The following is a 6,000-nucleotide window of genomic DNA, read 5'->3' on the forward strand; positions in this document are numbered from 1 at the left end:
ACCCAAATCAACAAGCTAATGCATTTTCTCATTTAAAATATTTCAGGACTGGAATGTTGATAATACTATTTAAATAAAAGCTCTTTGAGCAATAATGTTTTATTATAATATTTGCTATTAAGAGACCCTGAATTTTTCTCTGAGATATTATTAAGGAAATAATAAAACAACACTCCCATATACATTTGCTGCTAAATCTGCAACTCTTGATGCAAATATTAACCAGCGAATTAAACGAAATAGAAGCAGAAGGTAGGCGAAGGTGAATGCACAAAACAACACAGGATTTTCTGTATTGTTAGCTTATTCTTAGAATTGCTTTTCAGGCAGGCGTATGGATCCTGAAAAGATACGTGATTGATTACATCCCTGAGTACAGGTCTGGCCTGGGTACACATCCTCAGATCTTTTCTTGGAAACATCACCACCTTAATTCAGGTTGAAATGATCAGGTGATTAGTAGGTTATTTCTGCAGCCTGCTATTACAAGGAATATAACTATCAGTTGCAAACGCAATTCTCTTCTGAGAATGACAAAAACAGCTCCTGTGGCCTCTGTTAATTAGATGGCGGTGAGCTTTGTATCACGAACTTAAATGCTTCCTCCTTAATGCAGGGTTTGTTGTTATTATTATTTCTTCTCCTGACAGCGGAGGGTTTATATAGCGGAAAAGCTACCGAGGTAGAATCACCATAATTAAAAACACATTTCATGAAACATGAAGCGGCAACAGGAAGATTGTCCTCTTTGGTGTTGGTTAAATGAGAAACTACTTAACGGCCTATCTCATACCCCTGCAATGCTAGAACAAGAAAGTAGGGGCCAAATACTGCAAAGTGTTAGAACGTAAATGCTACATGTATGTGCAAAACTGAGATAAGTCAAGCATTTGGAAAGGTGTTTTGAGCTCAGAAAAGTGTACTAGAATAGTTAGAAGGTTTGTTAGCATGCACTTGCTAACAGAAATCACGTGGACTAATTTTAAACCTGATAGCAACCATCTTTATTATGGAACCCATTACAGAAATTTAGGTACACCAAGAAACATCTATGTAATGCACATTTATAAACTTGGTATATGTTTGTATAAGGCCAACTCTTTAAAGATCTGCTGGTACATAAATATTAACGACAAACTCATGACAAAGGAAAAAAGAACAGACAAAATTAAGTCATAAATAAAAGAAACCTAGACAATTTTTTTTTTTTTTTGGAGCAGAACTGATTAGCCTGATAACAAAAAATAATCATCAGATTTTATTGTTGTCTGGCTTTCGAGAAAGGGTGTGGGTATCCCATCCATGGAAAGCGGTCACTCACATTTTGAATCCTCCATTTGCAACCAGACCAACAAGGTGATATTTGGGGAGACGCTCTATGGACTATGTCTCGCTCAAACTGTATCTCCAAGTGTGAACTTTGTTCTAATGCTGTATCCAAAGCTAGATCTGAAGGCAGTGGAAATTGGTTAATTTTTCACTGAATCTAGCAGAACGCCACCAAAGGGAGGCAGTCTGTAATTTAAATTAACTGTCTTTTCATCCTCACCCCACTTCTGAAACAGCCCTAATGCAAGAACTGTGCTTTAAAATTAGGTTATAAATTTTCCAACCAGATACAACTTCTCTTTTTTTTTCTGTCTAAAATACTGTATCTTTTTCATGAGTGTGGTTTTGGTGAGTATTATTCTTAGGAAAAAGTTTAAATGTTTCACTGAAACCCTCCAAATCAAAACAAAAAGGAAGTATTCCCACAACAAATCTGACAAAAGGATTTTTTTTTTAATTATTTTTTTTTTTTTTTTTTTTTTCCCCAGGCAACTATTTAAAGATTAATTCAAGTACCTAAGGATGGGCATCTGGCTCCATTTGAGATACTTGAGGACATTCTGCCTGGCCTCCAGCTGTGGCTCCAGAAGGACACAAAATCTCTGTTGAGGTTTAACCCCAGTAAGGAGCTCAGCCCCCACAGCTGCTCACTAACTTCACCTCACACACCCCACCGCTGGGATGGGGAAGAGAACTGGAAGGGTAAAAGTGCAGAAACTCATGGGTTGAGGAAAAGACGGTTTAATAGGGAAAGCAAAAGCTGCGTGCGCAAGCAAAGCAAAATAAGGAATTCATTCACTACTTCCCATCGGCAGGCAGGTGTTCAGCCATGTGCTGGTTTGGGCTGAGATAGAGTTAATTTTCTTCATAGTAGCTAGTGCGGGGCTGTGGTTTGGATTTGTGCTGGAAACAGTGCTGATAACCCAGGGATGTTTTCTTTATTGCTGAGCAGGGCTTACCCAGAGCCAAGGGCTTTTCTGCTTCTCCCCCCACCCCACCAGCGAGCAGGCTGGGGGGGCACAAGGGGTTGGGAGGGGACACAGCCGGGACAGCTGAACCCGACTGCCCCAAGGGATATTCCAGACCACAGGACGTCATGCTCAGTGATAAAAGCCGGGGAAGAAGAAGGAAGGGGGGATGTTGGGAGTGATGTCATTTGTCTTCCCCAGTCCCCGTTGGGCGTGCTGGAGCCCTGCTGTCCTGGAGATGGCTGAACTCCTGCCTGCCCGTGGGGAGTGGGGAATGGATTCCTTGGTTTGCTTTGCTTGCGCACGTGGCTTTTGCTTTCCCTATTAAACTGTCTTTATCTCAACCCACAAGTTTTCTCACTTTTACTCTTCCAATTCTTTCCCCCATCCCACCAGTGGGAGTGAGCGAGTGCCTGTGTGGTTCTTAGTTGCCGGCTGGGGTTACACCATCACAAGCCATCTCCAGGACAGCAGGGCTCCACCATGCGTAACGGTGACTTGGGAAGACAAACGCCATCACTCCCAACATCTCACCTTCCTCCTTCTTCCCCCAGTACAATCTCTTAGCTGCAGTGCTGTATCCATCTGCCTTGTGGAGACATCTGAGATACCCCTGGACGTTGGCGGTGCAATTAGCTATCCACTTTTTCATGCCTAAACTGCTCCCTTACTGTGAAAACAAATGTCAAGAAAAATGGTTTTGGTTAGCCGTGATTGAGAAAAAAAGTAAAAAATCTATCTCTGAGGAAGTAAAATCAGGCTTTCTAATAACTTCCAGGCACTGGAACAAATTCTGTGAGGTGACAGCAAAACACAGTGCTGAAATTAGTGACATGGAGCATCTTAAAATGAAATTGCTCTGTGGCTGCTTCAGTGCTTTCATGGAAGATGAGATGCATGATCCCTGCCCACTTGTGTGCTCTTACCTGTTTTCCCCTCAAAAGTTTTGAAATCCAATATCCAATTCCAGGCACTCTTGACAAAGCAACAGAGGTTGAAGACCATTACTTTTTGGCCAGTTTAATGAAAATGAAGAACTATATATTGGAGCATGACATTTTTAGCACTTCTTATTGACGAAATGGTGGAAATTAATTTATTTGTGTTCGCATTGAGGCACTGTTGTTTCCTTTACGCAGTTTGTTGGGAGTGGTTGGTGGAGAACAGAGGAATAGACTCAATAAATCCTCTTTAAGCCATTAATTAGGGGGAAAAAAAGGTACTTCTGTCCTTATACTAATGTGTGATTTTCTTTGAGATGCATGGTCATTCTTTGAAAAATGAAGATTTGGACTGACTGAACCATTTGCTGAAATAATGCTAATTTCATAATTTTCTTTCAGCTCAATAAACATAGAAATTTAAAGTAAAGAATAGAGGGGTCTGACATTCTAAAATAAAACATATATTTTTTTTTTTAACTTAGAGTAACTAAGTTAAAAGCCTTTGTCTTTTGTAATCTTTGAGGACTTTCAAACCTTGAGATTCGAAGAGACCAAGAAGAGCTTCAAATCTAAATGAAACATCATACAATCTTTTAAATGTGGGAAAAAAAAATAAAAATCAGGTACATTCACATTTGACTTTGACTTTAAAACTAACACTTTTCCTAATTTCTCAGTAATGAAAACTAAACACAAAGTCGGTTATTTACATGGCTGTATTTGCACACACTGAACAAATACCACTGGACGTAAAATCAATTTTTCTTCTCAAGTCCTAAGTACAGTACATCTGACCTCTGCCTGCCTATATATAGGTCTCACACAGAATTGCTTGTACATCTTCCTGACCATTGGAAGTAAGCACAGATTTGGGAACCATTTGGCTCCCATTGAGCTTGTTCTTCTCTGTATAATGTCACTGCTTCAGAGGAGAATGGGGGGAAAGTGCCCCCAAAATATGGCAGCACCCAGCCAGGGGCAAACCTACTTCACTGGGAACCATAAATTTGAGTCTAGACAGTCCGAGGAGATGGCTACTCTGGGTTATCTCCCAAGATGTGCGAATGCTCTAAATGTTTAGATATCTATTTCTTTGAAGGGACATCCCCACAAGTCCTCTGCATCTTGTGTTTTTAAATGACTTCAGAGAATATCTGAAGCCCACTGGAAGCCTCTGAGAAGGATGTCAAAGAAATTCCAATGTCAAAAGAACTGTCAAGTTTGGGGTCTGGATTGGACATTACTATGAGGAAGGCTACAACTCCTTCAACACTTAGGAAGGCTAAGTGCTTCTAGGAACCAAAAGAATAATTAAAAGCAAGGGAAAAAAATAAAAATCATGTGTTTATGCAGTTCTGGCCCCTTCTGGGTAGAGATTTTTAGAACTGTAATTTGGACTTTGGTGCTTACATTTTTATAGTTTTTTCTTTGAAATGGAGCTCTATGGAACATACCTAAGACACTCAGCTCTGGAGAGGGGAACTCAAGTACTTGCTCCCATTGACTTCTCACGTCATGCTTACCGCTAAAGGATCAAAGCTCTGCCCTCACCTCAGAATGCTCAGCGGCGAGCTTGGAGACATCAATTATCCCTTGCAAAGCTGGGGGGGGCAAAAAAAAAAAGAAATAAAGACCTGTCAGTACAATACGTTAACAAGACAACCCTTTCCAAAAGAGCAAACCTCTTTCTATTCTTGCTCAGACATGCTTCATCCACCGAAGTGTTTCTTTGGGAGAAGTCCCTTGTTTTTCTGGCTCTTTATTCACTCCCTGGCTGTTTGGCTGTGTGGCACTAGATGGAGCTGCGAACCCGCTGAAGGCATGGCCGGTCCTCTCGTCTTCTGCCCGCAGAGGGAACCCAACTTCTTCTCATCCCTTACTATCTGGGCGGGATCAAGAAAAGGTAAATTCAGTCCTCTGACACGTTAGTCAGGGATTTGGAGAGGTCCGTCAGGCAGCAGATTGGATTTAATCCTTCTGAATGACGATGGGCTCGGAGTGGAGGGAATTTTTTCAAACTGGGTCTTGAGCAATCCGGCTTTTGGGAAGTAGGCAGAGATGGGGAGAGTCAAGGTGCACAGCAAAGAGTTTGTGGATGTGATGTATTTGTGATAAGTGCATCTTTGGGATGCTTTCCGAAGCTTAAGAATGCAAGATGGGAAAGCAAAGACAGGATTGCTAAAAGCAGGACTTTCAAAAAGTTGCATCTTCGCAGAAGCGCAGGAGGCGGATGGATCCCTCCTTGCTTCCCACCACCAGCACGGCTGGTGGGACAGCCCTGAATTGCCATCCTCAACTTCTGATGTTCCCATCCTCTCTCTTTTCTCTGTCGCTTTCCACCAAACTACGGAGCCAACTCATGCAGCTCTGTGGTCGAATGTTCACCCTCGGCTCCTTGCCCTGTGCACAAGGTCTCCAGAAATCCCAGGTGCTCTCCCAGGCAAATCCTAAGCCATCCCAGAACTGCCCCATTTCAAAAGGAAATGTGTTTATCCGATCACAGTTGATGTCACTCAGCTTCATTCCTAGTCTTCCTACCACGTAGTTAAGGGAACTTGATAAAAGCTGGAGCAGCTTCTACAAGGGGACCACAAGGTGATCAAAGCTTCCAGGTACTGTCCTAAAAACATCCTGCATGATGATAATAAAGTACAAAATGGCAATTCTACAGCAACGTTTAAAGTTTATTTCCCATCTCAAAAGTAAATCAGGCAGACGCACTTTCTCCTTATCAGATGAGAAAAGCACCATGAAAAGAT

This window comes from Accipiter gentilis, chromosome 4 (assembly GCF_929443795.1).
Source record: "Accipiter gentilis chromosome 4, bAccGen1.1, whole genome shotgun sequence".
Lineage (NCBI taxonomy): Eukaryota > Metazoa > Chordata > Aves > Accipitriformes > Accipitridae > Astur > Astur gentilis.